A 17330-nucleotide genomic window follows, 5' to 3' on the forward strand; every position below is an offset into this window, starting at 1 on the left:
CAAGTGAATCGTGGGGAAAGCCCGAGCAGATGGAATCACTTTGATGGATGATAGTGTGTTCTCTCTGTGTGTGTGTGTGTGTGTGTGTGTGTGTGTGTGTGTGTGTGTGTGTGTGTGTGTGTGTGTGTATGTGTGTGTGTGAGAGAGAGAGGGAGAGAGAGGGAAAGAGAGAGAGAGATAAAGGGAGGATTCCCCATTTCCCAGCTGGTGCTTGTGTTGCCTGCTGACCCTGGGGAAAGAAGGAGTATCCCTTCTGAAGAGCAGCCGGTCACAGAGACAAACCGTCCTCCATGCAGCCCTGGGAAAATGTGGAATACTCCTTTAATGGAAAACCAGAGCTCATTCTCACAGCCACGATAAGATGGCTGAATAAACCTTATCAAGAAGAGATGACGTGGTGTGTTTTGTAAGGAAATAGTGTTCAGACCAGCAGGAGATGAAGTGAGGGGGGTATTTTTAGGAGAAGTGGAGATGTACCAAGCTGTTTGTGTTTAAATGAGCTTTGCTACACCTGAGTGAAGACACTAAGAAACTGTTGGTCCCACTGGGAGCGCTACCACCGAAGATGGAGGAAGAATCTGTGTGTGTGTAGATGTGTGTGTGTGAGAGCAGGCAGGATCCATTTAAAGCAGACAGGCCCAGAGGAATCAGTGTACACTATGAAGAGAAAGCTGCCGTGCTCTCTGCTGTAGATCAGAGTGATTCATGAGTGACTAAAGCCGGATGTGGAGATCTGTGATCCGTGGGGATCACCTCCAGGCAGCGTGCATATGAACCGTGGAATAATTGCAAAATTCAAACCATCATGGTGTGAAGTACAGTGTGACTGACTCTGTGTTTACAGAACAGTGAGAACAGTCTGCAGTGATGTGGATGCAAGAGGCCGCACAGAGCATTCTTCACTAATGCATATGATTGGCTCAGAGGTCTGGCGTCCTCCTGCGGGGCTGTGTGAAGCTGTGGGCGGGTTTTTCTGCCAGTCAATAAAATGTTGTTTCACTCGTTAGTTTCCATGAGCATATCTGCATGTGAAAGCAGAATATGATGGTGAGGAGAAGGGTTGTTATTGCTGAAAGATTTATGATTTGGAGTTTTACTTTTGGTTGATTATGTTTGAGGGCACGTCAGTGGCATGAAGAAAAAACAGTCCTATGAAGAAACTGGATGCATGCGCGATAATACAACTCTAGATCTTTCCCATGTAATCCCCTGATGATGGTTGAGCTTTTTGTGTAACTCAACTTTATTTGTAAAGCACCTTTCATACTGTACATACAAGTGTCGTGTCTTAACAGCCCTTGATGTGCAGATGCAGAATGAATGAACTTTGTGACACTGGCTTGCTTGTATTGCAATATGTTTAATTACAACAAATAGCATCAGTATCAGTAACAAGCATCGCGACTGCTTGGAGGGCGACTCGGCCAAATGAAACCTCCTCCTGACGGTCTCCAAAGGCCGTCTTATAAAGGATGTAGGTGTCCTCAAAACACACACATATATGGACATCTCAATACCAGTACTACATTGTTATTTTGGACTCTATCCCTGAAGACCTTAAAATGACCATGTCAGGTGACCATTGGTCAAGGATGCCAACTGTCACTGTCAATCACATTTATAGGCAATGTGCTCTTTTCTTAGGAATTCCTGGAGTCATTCTACAAATTCCTGAAACCTCCTGAAGTGATTTTAAACAGCATAGACTAACAACATGTACTTTATCTGATGTGGTTAAATATCAGATACTTCACAAGCATGCAGCTTCTTCACAAAAGAACAGAGACAGAAAACAACAGATATGTGTAAAATAATAAAAGACATAATCATAAAAAATACTTGAAAATAAAATAAATAAATGAAATGAGTAGAAATGGAAAAATGAAAATCAGTTACAGTTAAAAGGATCAGATAAATGCAAGAACTAAATAAATAAGATAAATGTTGTTAAAACATTGATTATAATAATTATGTTTCTGTCCGGCTGAACGGTGGTGCGGTGGGTAGCGCTGTTGCCTCAAAGCTAGAAGGTTCCTGGTTCAAATCCCGGGCCGGGCGGGTGCCTTTCTGTGTGGAGTTTGCATGTTCTCCCTGTGCATGCGTGGGTTCTCTCCAGGTACTCCGGCTTCCTCCCACAGTCCAAAAACATGCTCTCCAGGTTAATTGATCACTCTAAATTGCCCGTAGGTGTGAGTTTGTGCGTCAATGGTTGTCTGTCTCTCTGTGTTAGCCCTGTGATAGGGTGTACCCTGCCTTCCATCCGAAGCCAGCTGGGATAGGCTCCAGCCCCCACTGTGACCCCTAATGGGATAAGCGGTCAAGATAATGGATGGATGGATGTTTCTGTCCTTGAACTGACATTTTCATACGAGTGCAGATAACAAGCCGATGTAGATGTCATCAATCTAAACTCTTTCTTGTATCTCAAGTTGCAGCTGGACTGTAAACAATGACGGCACTTCAAAGAGGATCAGGATTTAAGATAGACCGATTAATCGATAACCGATTAATGGCATGTTACAGTAATCAGTATGGGCATAAATAAGCCAACACTGTCTGCAGACACTGCAGGCAGCTGTGGAGCAATGTTAGCATCCCCCTAAGTGGTAGCACATCAGATCTGAATCTTTGGTGTTTGATATAAATTATCTTATGATGTGTAGAAGTCAGTTTAATAGAATTGCAAGACAGTTCTTTTATCCAGACCTGTGTGTTTTTCTTTTTTACTTTGACATGCTTCGACTACAGACTCCCTGTGGTCTTCTTCAGAAGAGTCACATGATGTTGTTGGGACGTGCATATGGGACATGAACACAGAAAAGAAACATCTGGAACATGCACACGTGCAATAAAGCAAAAAGTAGACCAAGACAATCTAAAACCATTTCAGACCACTGCAAGTGCAATGGTATGCAATAGTATACAGTGTCAGACCTAATGAACCTTTTTGGATAGTTTAAAGCTAGGGTTGGTAGTCATGGAAAACTAGCATGAATTTGAATGTAGCATGTCTTCAGGACTTTGTCTAACCCCTCCCCCCTTCCCCTCGGAGCTCCTCCAAAATGACGCCCCCGCTCACATTCACAAACGCCGCTGATTCATGACCATATGATGGTGACTGATTCAAAACCGGTCCTCACCAAAACATTATCACAGTGAAAGTTAAAAACACAAACAAACATGGCTGCTGTTAGCACTCACAACTGTCATTCTAGCATTATCAAGTTGTACTGGTGACAAGGTACTAAATGTCATACATTCTTCTGCTTTTTTAGCTTTTTAGACTCTGATCTGGACTACAGTCCTGAGCAAAGCATCTCATCGGGTCAGAGGGGACAGGCCCGAGGTCGAGTGAGAGGGACAGTAAATAGAAGCAGAGGCAGGCGACGGGGAGTGAACGCCGGGGAAATGTACGCGCAGGAGGCGGGCAGAACGGCAGGACAGGATTTGATTGGTTCAAAATTTTGGGACCCAAAATCCCAGGTTTTGCAGCTTTTTTTTTACCTCTTTTTTAAGAACACATTATGTATTGATTGCCGTCAGGACATAAAGATAATTTTAACCAGTATGACAAAAAGTGGATCTAAATCTGACGACCAACCCCAGCTTTAATATTGCTTCTGACATAAATATCAGTCTTTCTGAAATCTACAGAATAACCCAATGAGTTTTTCTATTTCATGATCCCTCATCTGAAGCCTGATACTGACTGATAATTAGAGCTGTATTTTATCAAATGCAACAAAAACAATAACAGTGATATTTGTATTTTATATTGGCCATCAGTTGACCTGCTCTTTAATTATCAGCCTTTGAAAGTCGACTTCTAATCTGATGTCTGTCTTTGTGATCATGCTGTGCTCTAAAGTTATCAGCAGCTGAGAGAGAAAAAGACTGACTGACTTAACCTTGGATATGTTCAGCTCTATGTGCAGTTCTCTGTAACCTTTATAACCACAGAATCGACTTCATACAACTCTTCACTCACACAGGACCATCAGATCAGTTTTATTCTTACACCTGAAACATCAATGATCCAAACTGCTTCTTTTATATTTGTATATCTGAGCTGTCCTGCTCTATTAGGAGGAACTGTGATTGTACCAGCGAGCAGCTTCTTGTGGTTTTCAGTCTAATCAGATTTTAGATGTTTTGTTTTAGTGGCTCAGATTCCCTGATTGTATTGTTTTGTTAAAAAAAGGAACCAAAGTGTGGGCACAGTTTAAGAACAGTGTATTTGTGTGTTGGTGTTCCCGGTCTAACCCTCTTTGACAGCCAGAGTAACAGGACAGAGAAGTGCTCCTCTCCTCAGGAGCAGTCGGCTCAGAGAGCTGACAGAGTTCAAAGATTTTGCCTCCTCAGCACGCAGCATACTAACGCTCCTCGGAGGAAATGTTGGATTGACAGTAAGCTCTCTAGATGACTCCACAAGCACTCGGAGCCTCGCAGTTTCTCACAATAAATGTCCACAAAGACTCCACAAACACTGCATCCAAAGTCAGCATTAGCATCTTATTTGTCAGGAGGCAGAATGCAGCTTCCTCACATGAGCTGTTATTGTGAGCTGCAGTCTTAAGTCCTGTAGAGACTCAGCTTGCCTACAGTGTTCACACATTGTGTAACTTCCAATGTGATTACAGAGTTGTGCATGACTGCCATGTGGCTGTAAATAATGAGAGAAGGGGCTTCAGGAGGAATGGAGCCTCAGCTGCACAGAGAGGGAACATGAGCTTTGTTTTTCATGGAGAAACATGGAAATGTATTTTAGTGACTCTTAGAGACTTAATCCACTCAGGTGGCCGAAAACAGAATCAAATGTTGCTGAAGGAAGTCTCAGGCGGAGAGCAGGTGCAGCTGTTGTAGCAGGATGAAACTCCACCTCTGGGGCTTTGGGCCAGCTCCAACTCTACCAGCCTGTTCCTGTTGTTAAATAACCTTTAATGCAGCTTTAAATCCACGGAGGACCTCGAACAGGACTAAGTGCCTGTTTGCTTCTTTACCCACAATTCAAGGGACCTCATTGACCTTTTTTTTACCCTCTGTTATTCTTAACAATGTCTGTGAACACACAGATGCACAGATGATGGAGAGGAACTCTGGATGTTGGGTTGACACAGAAACAGTCTCAGCTCATGTTCTTTAGTTTTAGAGTTTGTTCCCAGAAACATCTCTTCAGCTGTTTGGGAGTGTTTCTGTCCTCAAGCTAAGCACTCTAAGTTTGACAGAAGTGTGGTGGTAACTCGAAGCAGCAGCAGCAGCAGCAGCAGTAGTAGTAGCAGGATGGAGAATCTGGCTGCAAACATTTTCTGCATGATATCCATTAAAACTGGGAATCTGATGTGGTGAGAAAAAACATTTTATTTTTTGACTGCTCACCTCGCCAAGTATTTTAAAACCTCTCAACAAGAAGACCATTGTGTTATAGACGGAGGTGTTGAGCGTCATCTTGCATTTCTTCCTGTTGGCCTGTCACAATAAAAGTCTCCTGTGTCTGGCCAGTTGAGTGTATTTTATATGAACCAGCAGCAATGACATATTATTAGCTTAGCACCAGCGTTAACTTCACTAAATAATCCAATGCCATTTTGTTATAAGTCAACCCTTTTCTGATTATATTAGTTTGTCAAACATGCAAAGAATTCAACATGATACCGCTCACTGTTTGGTATAAAATTACATCTGTTCAGCTCTAATCCAAGACATGAAGTTCATTGTCCGAAAGAGAAAACTGAGAGTAAAATTAAAAATTAAAAATAAATAGATAAATACATAAAATATAAATACATACTTTTAAAATAAATAAATAAATAAATAAATACAAATAAAAAAAAAACCTAATCAAAAATTTGAATAATAGAAAAGTAATAATGAAATAAAATAGATACAATAAACTTTAAACAAAATTAAAAAATAAAATAAAATTATGAAATTTTCTTTCTCTATGCGAGGTTCCTAAAGTGTGAGTCAGGACTCAGGATCCCCCTGGGGGTCACAAGACACAAATGTGGGGTCGTGAGATGTCTTCTAGAATGTTTCTTTTTTTATGTTATCTAAGAATAGTAAATTTTACCCATTATATTAAAAATATCAACAAAAATAGTAGCTACATTTGAAATAAAACCTTGAAAATAGAAAATGTATTGAGTTTTCTGCCTTTCTTTTCTCCAGATGACTCCTAAGTTTAGAGTTAGTGATCAGTGAATTATCAAAAGCATCAGTAGCAGCAGGTTAATGCATAACAGCACAGGAAACACAGACACATGCTCATATAGGTCGGCAAATTTTCTGTAGAGCAGCTAAACGAAAGTCACATTAAATCACTTTGAGGGACAGTGGGGGTCGCGAGTCTTTGGCACCAATATTCTGGGGGTCACGGACTGAAAGGTTTGGGAACCCCTGCTTTATGGCAACAACTTCCTAAACCCCAAATACTCCCCAAATAAGGCAGCTGTACGCTTATATATTAGGTAAAGAATTCTGGAACATTCTGGCAACAGGTTCAACTTTTGATCATTATTAACACTTCATTTATTTTGCTCATAGCTCAGAGTCTGAAAAGCTGGTTCTTCTTCATTCTGAGCTTTAACTGCATTTTATTCTGGGGTGGAGCTGTCCAGCCTGCTGTGGTGCTGATTCTCCTAACAGTTGCTGGCTTTGCTTCTTAAAGTTTTACATTATGTGTAAAGGTTAAAGATAACTTATAAATAACAGTAACAGGATAGGGATGCTATGCTTACATGCTGACATTTACACTGTTTACATGTGTGCTCAAATTGTATTTCCTTAAGCTGGATGCTTCTGCCATGATGCCTCTTTTTCACCGAGTACTCCCGTTTTAAAATGAAAAGTCATTTTACCTTCGTACACACCTCCTGTGCTCCTCAGTACGTTTCCTCATTGACTTGTCCCTGACTCTTGATTCTCAGTGATGGAGTCTGATGTCAGCCGATGGCACAGCCTACGAGGCTTTCACTTACAGCGCTGTGGTCGTCCACAGAACTGCTGACGCTGACAGCAGCACTGAATGTAGGCTGTTGTGGAGGGCCGTGACACAACTCATAATTACAGGTGACATGTGAAAGTTGCACACGGGGTTTATATTAAATCTCATGCATATGATTGGCTCATAAAAATGTGAGCAGGTTATTATTAGATTTAAAGATGCTTGTAAGTGCTCTTGCAGTAAACCAGGTGTTTCAAATTAGCAATGACATTAAATGTTTCTGTGTTAACTATTGAAGCACTGTTTAGACATACAACATGTCTCATTATACTATTATTATTTATTTATTTACATAGTTTATTTAATAGGGAAAATGTAGATTACATAGTACAACTTCTACCTGTTACAAACAGCTGTAATAAGGCATTTCTGATCTTTAACTGTCTACTTTTACTTTGCACTGATGTGTCAGTCAGCTGATTTCCTTGTGTCTATGATCAGTTCATGCCTAAGCCTACTGACAGCAATCTGCAAACTGAACAAATGCAAAACATTTCTGATATTTGATGATGAGTTCATGTTAACACAAGCAGTGTTGTAGCAGTTATCAAGGAAAGACATGCCTCCATTAATATCTGTCTACTTCTTAGTCCAAATATCCAGAAATCCAAATACAAAATGAGTCACATCACTCATTGGGAAATATTTTAGACTAATACATCAGACTTCTATTTTGTTCTGATTCCAGTGCTTACACAAGCTTCAGTTGCAGCTGGTCAGAGATATTCTTGGAGGGTTATTTGATCTTTAGTCTCCTTTTTAGTCGTTTTAAGAATCAACAAAAACTCCAGGATACCAGTGCCCTGTAAAATAGCTAGTTTATTATATCAGGCCAGTATGAGTTGAAACGTTGCAAATATCAACTTTATTATCATATCATCATTTGCCTGAGACTGAATGTAAACCTTTTACAAAACCTGAACCCACATGTTTGCCTTTAGAAGCAAAGCAAGCAGCTGTAAGAAGAAGAATCAGCACCACAGCAGCCTGGACAGCTCCACCTCAGAGTTACTGAGATGTAGTTAAAAACATAGACTGTAGAAAATACGGACGTAGTATCCGTGACATCACCCATCTGTTTCTGAAGCGCTGTTTTGAGGCCAATCGTCGGCGGCAGTCATATTGCTGCTGGCGAGCGATTGTGATGTAAAGAGGCGGGCTTTGAGCCTCCTAGCCAACAGCCACAGTGTTCCCGCCTGTCAATCAAGTCAGCTGTGCCTCTCATTGGAAGACTAGTAATCTCAATATCTCCTAAATCACTGCGTTATGAATAAATTCACCCCCCGTACAGTGTGTGCCGATCAAGAAATGAGCTATCCAGACTACACTCATTTTTTGAACCAGGCTGTAAACATGTTTATTTCTGCTGTAAAGATCGGCTTCCTTGAATTGGTGTGTATGTGGTTTCTGGTACTTCCAGAGCCAGCCTCAAGCGGATCCTTGATGAACTGCAGTTTTTAGCAATTCAGCATTGGACTCATATTTCTAGAGCGTAGGTTGCCGCTTGGTTTAAACACAGGATGTTGCTGCTTGGTTCACGTGCAGGCAGGGTTAAGCTAGTGACCGTCACACTCCAGCTCTAGCGGGAAGACTCCAATAGGATGCTTTTTTTTAAATGCAGACTGTGGGTCACATTTGTAGCCTACATTGCAGTCAGCCAAATCTTTAGAAAAGCTCAGTGTGTTTAGCGATATCAAAGCATGCCTTTAATATGTAAATAAGCCGTGTATGGCGGCGCATGCTAACAGACAGATATTTGACATGCAGCAACCCACTGATCCTTTTATCACTCAGATTGGCTAAACACATGGATGCCGTGCACTCTGTCGCTCTGCAAAAGCTGCATGTTTTAATGAGCCTGTTTCCAGGCAACAACTTCATCAGGTTTCCACCAGAGAAAAAAAACAACCTAATAGGGCCCTCGGGTGTCATTTGCCATCATAAGCTGTGGGACGATTAACAAATTAATCTGTGAAACAGGAGCTAGAAATTGGCAGGTTAAACATTAAAACGCTAACCAAAATAAGGCCAGCAACATAAAGTGGCTGGTGGTAGACTGGAGTAACAGCAGGATGGGAATGCTCCACGCTCGGCCAAGAACGGCAAACAGAGTCCAACACTGTCCTGAGACTAAAGATCTGCATTAGTTTCTCCTGGCTCACTTAACCTTACACCGGGAGTGTGACCCAGGTGAAGCCAAAAACACAAGAAAACATGCAGCATAAAATTTTCTGATGAAGCCAAAGATGTGCTCTGAAAAGATTGATGATGCAGCGAGATCTCCCCACAGGAGCCAGTGTAAGATAACAGTCAGCCCTTCACAAGGAACCTCCAAATGAAACTGAAGAAAAACACAGAACAGAAAAATAGATGTGGACATTAAACACCTGATCACACTGTGAAATTAAGGATGATAGTCATCTCCATCAACCTGATTTCACCCTGCTTGTTTTGTTCCTGGTTGGGTTTTAACCAAGCGGCAACCTCCGGTCTAAAAGTCTAATGCAGAAGTGTTAAAAACTGCAGTTCCTCAAGGATCTGCTAGAGGCTGGCTCCAGAAGTACCGGAAACCACATACACACCCATTCAAAAAAGCCGATCTTTACAGCAGAAATAAACATGGATTTAAACAGTCTGTGGTTTAAACATGAAGTTAATGCACAAAAACTGCAGGCTCAAGGCCCTCCTCAGCTCCATCTAAAAGGTGGAGCTCATGTTGTGAGGTATCATGAACTGAAGGGAGGACTGGAACTTGTAGATGAGGAGCTATTCAACTCAGACAGAGGTTCTCCTCATGGGAGAATGGGTTGCGATTGAAAGCTCTGTTTAAGCTCTCCCTTTCTCTGTGTTGAGGTAGACGCTTTGTGAAGTTACTTTCCCTCCGACTCACTTCTTTCTTGAACAGTGGACTCTCATCTGTCGTCTGTGTGTATTTAACTGGAAGACTGGAGGAGCAGTGCTCATTGGAGTGAACAGATCGGACAAAGAAGCATTCACATGCATGCAGTCGCTCTGTGAGTTACTTGAACCACTAAAACGGTGACTTAAAGTCCTGAAGAGCTGCAGCAGTGAAGTAGAAATGCTTTGTCTAAACAGTCAGGTTTTACCAATCAAGGTAGTGCCATGAGAAATACATTCATGAAGGAAATATCAAGAATGATAATAATTTATAAAGCACTTTTCAAAAAACAGGCAGGTCAAAAAAGGCAAGATAAAGGAATAAAACATATTTTGAATATAAAAATAGTTCTGTTAATGTAGAATGAGACTTTTATATCTACATAGGAGCGAGTTCCCTTTAAAGGGATATTTCAGTTTTTTTGAAGTGGGGTCGTATGAGTTACAGTACACTAGTGCTCCTGGTAGCCACAATGAGTGCAAGTGAGCTCTTCCCCTCTAATGAGGAAATTCCCAGAGGACCGGCAGGTAAGCTAGGCTACAATTCTCTGGGGACGGGGTCACCTATTTCACATAATTTTGCCAGAGTTAAGAAAATATGGTCCAGGCACTCATCACAGTGCAAATGCATGCACCAGTAGAAAAAATTGGAGCTCTTCAGTTTGCCGTCAGAAACCCCCTTTGTTTTGTTTTGGCACTATTTTCAGACGCACCTTGCAGACCGGTGTTCTTCCGCTGCATGAGCACGGATACACGTCGATCAGCTGTTTGGATCAAGTAGCGGTATCGGTCTTTACAGTGAATTAAACTCACTTTTCTGCACATTTAAAAGATGGTACATACCTGTCTTTATCCCAGCTGTTCAAACAAGCAGACCTCCTGTAAGGCAGGGAACTCTGGATGATGAGTGATGCAGACTGGAGCCGTATGTGAGCCGCTGGTATCCTCTGATTCAGAAAGGTCCTGAATAGGGTTGCAAAGGGGTGGAACATTTCCGGTAAATTTCCAGAAAGTTTCTGGTAAATTTCCATGGGAAGTTAAGCTGGGGAATTTTGGAAATATTCCAAATTGGAAATTATGAGAATTTATGGGAATTTAATGTAAAAGTATCATATCCACGCATGAATATTTGTTTTGTTCTAAGCAGACATCCATCCAAAATAATACAATTTAAACAGATTTATTTGTAAGTAGAACTTTATCAAGTGTTACATATTTTATTGAACAATCAATTATTTCATTGAAGAACAAAAACATGAATGTTGAGTTAAATATTACTCATCCCCCAGACCCAACCCATTCAAAAATTAACAAAAATGCAATCCCAAACAAGTACCATTCAAAATGTTAAATTAAAAGTGCCTGTCTCCCTCCAAAAAAGTCCCATTCAAAATGTTAAATTAAAAGAGCCCCTCTCCCTCCAACAAAGTCTGATTCAAAATGTTAAATTAAAAGAGCCCCTCTCCCTCCAAAAAAGTCCCATTCAAAATGTTAGATTAAAAGTACCCGTCTCCCTCCAACAAAGTCCCATTCAAAATGTTAAATTAAAAGTACCCGTCTCCCTCCAACAAAGTCCCGTTCAAAATGTTAAATAAAAAGTGCCCGTCTCCCTCCAACAAAGTCCCATTCAAAATGTTAAATTAAAAGTGCCCGTCTCCCTCCAACAAAGTCCCATTCAAAATGTTAAATTAAAAGTGCCCGTCTCCCTCCAACAAAGTCCCATTCAAAATGTTAAATTAAAAGAGCCCCTCTCCCTCCAAAAAAGTCCCATTCAAAATGTTAAATTAAAAGAGCTGCTCTCCCTCCAAAAAAGTCCCATTCAAAATGTTAAATTAAAAGATCCCCTCTCCCTTCAAAAAAGTACCATTTAAAATGTTAAATTAAAAGAGCCCCTCTCCCTCCAACAAAGTCCGATTCAAAATGTTAAATTAAAAGAGCCGCTCTCCCTCCAACAAAGTCCCATTCAAAATGTTAAATTAAAAGAGCCCGTCTCCCTCCAAAAAAGTCCCATTCAAAATGTTAAATTAAAAGAGCCGCTCTCCCTCCAACAAAGTCTGATTCAAAATGTTAAATTAAAAGAGCCGCTCTCCCTCCAAAAAAGTCCGATTCAAAATGTTAAATTAAAAGAGCCGCTCTCCCTCCAACAAAGTCTGATTCAAAATGTTAAATTAAAAGAGCCCCTCTCCCTCCAACAAAGTCCCATTCAAAATGTTAAATTAAAAGAGCCCCTCTCCCTCCAAAAAAGTCCCATTCAAAATGTTAAATTAAAAGAGCCGCTCTCCCTCCAACAAAGTCCGATTCAAAATGTTAAATTAAAAGAGCCCCTCTCCCTCCAACAAAGTCCCATTCAAAATGTTAAATTAAAAGAACCCCTCTCCCTCCAACAAAGTCCCATTCAAAATGTTAAATTAAAAGTGCCCGTCTCCCTCCAACAAAGTCCCATTCAAAATGTTAAATTAAAAGAGCCCCTCTCCCTCCAAAAAAGTCCCATTCAAAATGATAAATTAAAAGAGACCGTCTCCCTCCAACAAAGTCCCATTCAAAATGCTAAATTAAAAGAGCCGCTCTCCCTCTAAACAAGTACCATTCAAAATGTTAAATTAAAAGTGCCGCTCTCCCTCCAACAAAGTCCGATTCAAAATGTTAAATTAAAAGAGCCGCTCTCCCTCCAAAAAAGTACCATTCAAAATGTTAAATTAAAAGAGCCCCTCTCCCTCTAACAAAGTCCGATTCAAAATGTTAAATTAAAAGAGCTGCTCTCCCTCAAAAAAGTACAATTCAAAATGTTAAATTAAAAGAGCCCGTCTCCCTCCAAAAAAGTACCATTCAAAATGTTAAATTAAAAGTGCCCGTCTCCCTCCAAACAAGTACCATTCAAAATGTTAAATTAAAAGTGCCTGTCTCCCTCATAAAAGTCCCATTCAAAATGTTAAATTAAAAGAGCCCCTCTCCCTCCAACAAAGTCTGATTCAAAATGTTAAATTAAAAGAGCCCCTCTCCCTCCAACAAAGTCCCATTCAAAATGTTAAATTAAAAGAGCCCCTCTCCCTCCAAAAAAGTCCCATTCAAAATGTTAAATTAAAAGTGCCCGTCTCCCTCCAACAAAGTCCGATTCAAAATGTTAAATTAAAAGTGCCCGTCTCCCTCCAACAAAGTCCCATTCAAAATGTTAAATTAAAAGTGCCCGTCTCCCTCCAACAAAGTCCCATTCAAAATGTTAAATTAAAAGAGCCCCTCTCCCTCCAAAAAAGTCCCATTCAAAATGTTAAATTAAAAGAGCCCCTCTCCCTCCAAAAAAGTCTGATTCAAAATGTTAAATTAAAAGTACCCGTCTCCCTCCAACAAAGTCCCGTTCAAAATGTTAAATAAAAAGTGCCCCTCTCCCTCCAACAAAGTCCGATTCAAAATGTTAAATTAAAAGAGCCCCTCTCCCTCCAACAAAGTCCCATTCAAAATGTTAAATTAAAAGAGCCCCTCTCCCTCCAAAAAAGTCCCATTCAAAATGTTAAATTAAAAGAACCCCTCTCCCTCCAACAAAGTCCCATTCAAAATGTTAAATTAAAAGAGCCCGTCTCCCTCCAACAAAGTCCCATTCAAAATGTTAAATTAAAAGTGCCCGTCTCCCTCCAACAAAGTCCCATTCAAAATGTTAAATTAAAAGAGCCCCTCTCCCTCCAACAAAGTCCCATTCAAAATGTTAAATTAAAAGAACCCCTCTCCCTCCAACAAAGTCCCATTCAAAATGTTAAATTAAAAGAGCCCGTCTCCCTCCAACAAAGTCCCATTCAAAATGTTAAATTAAAAGTGCCCGTCTCCCTCCAACAAAGTCCCATTCAAAATGTTAAATTAAAAGAGCCCCTCTCCCTCCAACAAAGTCCCATTCAAAATGTTAAATTAAAAGAGCCCCTCTCCCTCCAACAAAGTCCCATTCAAAATGTTAAATTAAAAGAGCCGCTCTCCCTCCAACAAAGTCTGATTCAAAATGTTAAATTAAAAGAGCCGCTCTCCCTCCAAAAAAGTACCATTTAAAATGTTAAATTAAAAGAGCCCCTCTCCCTCCAAAAAAGTCCCATTCAAAATGTTAAATTAAAAGAGCCCCTCTCCCTCCAAAAAAGTCTGATTCAAAATGTTAAATTAAAAGTGCCTGTCTCCCTCATAAAAGTCCCATTCAAAATGTTAAATTAAAAGAGCCCCTCTCCCTCCAACAAAGTCTGATTCAAAATGTTAAATTAAAAGAGCCCCTCTCCCTCCAAAAAAGTCCCATTCAAAATGTTAAATTAAAAGTACCCGTCTCCCTCCAACAAAGTCCCATTCAAAATGTTAAATTGAAAGTGCCCGTCTCCCCCCAACAAAGTCCCATTCAAAATGTTAAATTAAAAGAGCCCCTCTCCCTCCAACAAAGTCCCATTCAAAATGTTAAATTAAAAGAGCCCGTCTCCTCCAACAAAGTCCCATTCAAAATGTTAAATTAAAAGTACCCGTCTCCCTCCAACAAAGTCCCATTCAAAATGTTAAATTGAAAGTGCCCGTCTCCCTCCAACAAAGTCCCATTCAAAATGTTAAATTAAAAGAGCCCCTCTCCCTCCAACAAAGTCCCATTCAAAATGTTAAATTAAAAGTGCCCGTCTCCCTCCAAACAAGTCCGATTCAAAATGTTAAATTAAAAGTGCCTGTCTCCCTCATAAAAGTCCCATTCAAAATGTTAAATTAAAAGAGCCCCTCTCCCTCCAACAAAGTCTGATTCAAAATGTTAAATTAAAAGAGCCCCTCTCCCTCCAAAAAAGTCCCATTCAAAATGTTAAATTAAAAGTACCCGTCTCCCTCCAACAAAGTCCCATTCAAAATGTTAAATTGAAAGTGCCCGTCTCCCTCCAACAAAGTCCCATTCAAAATGTTAAATTAAAAGAGCCCCTCTCCCTCCAACAAAGTCCCATTCAAAATGTTAAATTAAAAGAGCCCCTCTCCCTCCAAAAAAGTCCCATTCAAAATGTTAAATTAAAAGTGCCCCTCTCCCTCCAACAAAGTCCGATTCAAAATGTTAAATTAAAAGAGCCCGTCTCCCTCCAACAAAGTCTGATTCAAAATGTTAAATTAAAAGAGCCGCTCTCCCTCCAAAAAAGTACCATTTAAAATGTTAAATTAAAAGAGCCCCTCTCGCTCCAAACAAGTCCCATTCAAAATGTTAAATTAAAAGAGCCCCTCTCCCTCCAACAAAGTCCCATTCAAAATGTTAAATTAAAAGTGCATGTAGGGGGCGTGGTCTCAATAGCCCTGCAGTAAGCAGTGTGCTATGTGCATGTGATTGAGGAATAGCATATACATTCAACTGTACTTGAATGAAATCTGGTTGTTTTAGTCAGGATTATGCTGAAATATATTTTCCCCAACTATATTTAAGTTCCCTATTAAGAGCCAACCTTCAATTTAGTAAATTCCTGGTTTATTCCCGTTTATTCCCATGGAAAGTTTCCAACTTTGAAAATTCCTGGAATTTTGCAACCCTAGTCCTGAAGTATTATTGTCCCTAAGTCCCTCTCCTGACAGCAGAAGCTCTCTGGGTTCATTGGCATGGGCTCACAGTTTACACACCGGCACCACCAGGTAACGTGGGATCTCTCTTACTCACTGGTTAGCACAGAACTTTCTCCCCTCTCTTCTTCGTTGGTACGTTGGGTCTGCATGTGGAGTTCTTCCTCTGTAAACTCTGGTTCATAGAGGTATCCTCTTGTGTCCACAGTAAACAGCATGTCATCGTCGCTGTCAGAATCACTCATTTTTACAGTTTGTAGTTTTTGTTCCTAAAAGTGAAGGCGGCCATGTTTCTCCAGCAGCACAGAGCGGACAAACTGGTAACACACACGTTCATGTCTTTAGTGACTCGCTGTGTGAGATGCATCAGTTGGAAGACGAGGGAGAAGATGTGCACTGAATAATTTCTACTGATAGACATTTTTTATGTGCAATCTCAACAACGATTATACATCACAGCAGCTTCTTGTCCTTAAAAGGCCACTGTCCCTTCACTGATGTGAGGGGAGAGCAAGGGAGTGCTTCAGCTTAGAATCTAAACCCAGATATCTGTAAATATTCCAATAACTACCCACTGGACTTTAAAGAGATTAACATAAAAAGAGAGGTGTGATACATTTTGATTAATTGTGTTACTAATGTATTTATCTGAATGTGCATTGCCAGTGATACTACTGCTTCTAAAACTGCTCCAACAACCCCTCCGCAGCCCACACCTCGTGACATTCCTGCAGATGTTCGGGTAATCAAACCGAGGGAGGAGAGTGAAATGTGGCAGACAGATTGCGTCGTGTATCTGATATTCTCGAAGTTGATTCCTGCTCCGTGTTATTTATGAATATGTAGGAAGCTGCTGCTGCACTTTGGGGAGCTAATCATTTCAGTGGTTTAAAATGATAATCCATTAAACCTTTTTTTAATCTCTGCCCTCAGCCAAAACAACTCCACACACACCAAAAGCTGCTCCTGAAACAGCAAACATAGAAATCAACGTCAACTGTTCACTTGAAAGAAGTCATCGCAGTGTGACAAAATAAAGGCATCTGAAGGACTGACGTGCCCTGCGGGTTACGAAGATCCCACACTTTTCTCTGCCGTGCTTTTAATATGAAGCTTTAATGAAATCCTGACGCGCTCGAGTACAAACACGCCGGAAATATGATTGAACTTTGTCATTTTCTGCTGCTTGTTTTCTGTGAATGTTGTCCTCAGCCTGCAGTTGTGTTTAGGCTGTTTTGACTCTCTAATATTTTCTACATAAGACATTCTGCATTGTTGATTAAACCACACATATACATGGTTGAGGATTAAATCTGCAGGCAACCAACTGATGTGTCCAGAGATCACAGAATCAGGGAAAACACAGACTTCTGGACGTCTGATTTTCATGTTTGTACGAACACTTCCATCCCTGCAGTGCAAGAACTCACACCACAACTGCCCCAAAACAAACAAACCCTAATAATAATCATCAAATATAGGGTTGCTATAGCTTGAACCTACTTCATCACTTTTTTAACCCTTTCTTCTAATCCACAAAATGCCTCAAGACAAAAGTTTCTTAACAACAGCCTGAGTAGAGATCTCTTTAATGACACAGCAGGGGTCAGAGGTCAATGTTTCAGGAAACCTACATGTTACAGCTGTGTACAAAAAACAAACAGTGTTAGTTTCATTTAGATCAAGTCAAACTTTAACATATTTCAAATGTAGCACATTTCAAAGATGCTCCACCATGGGGCATATATGCAGGAAGCAGCCTCCCTGCCTCAGAGTTTGTACGTGGGATGGTCAAAGACCTCTCCGGTGTGTATCAGCATGTGTTTCATCTAAAGCCATGCAGTGCTTTGTGAGATATGTTTAAAACCAGACTAGTTTGGATTGAGGGTTAATCTGGGGG

At 40.5% G+C, this 17330-nt stretch overlaps 1 protein-coding gene across 1 annotated transcript in view; it reads left to right on the forward strand.

Moving 5' to 3' along the window:
- LOC117826901 (disks large-associated protein 1-like) overlaps positions 1 to 17330 on the forward strand; it is a 126930-nt gene that overhangs the window by 15239 nt on the left and 94361 nt on the right. The gene's annotated exons all lie outside the window — the stretch shown is intronic.

The sequence above is a fragment of the Notolabrus celidotus genome, chromosome 15 (genome assembly GCF_009762535.1).
Source record: "Notolabrus celidotus isolate fNotCel1 chromosome 15, fNotCel1.pri, whole genome shotgun sequence".
NCBI lineage: Eukaryota > Metazoa > Chordata > Actinopteri > Labriformes > Labridae > Notolabrus > Notolabrus celidotus.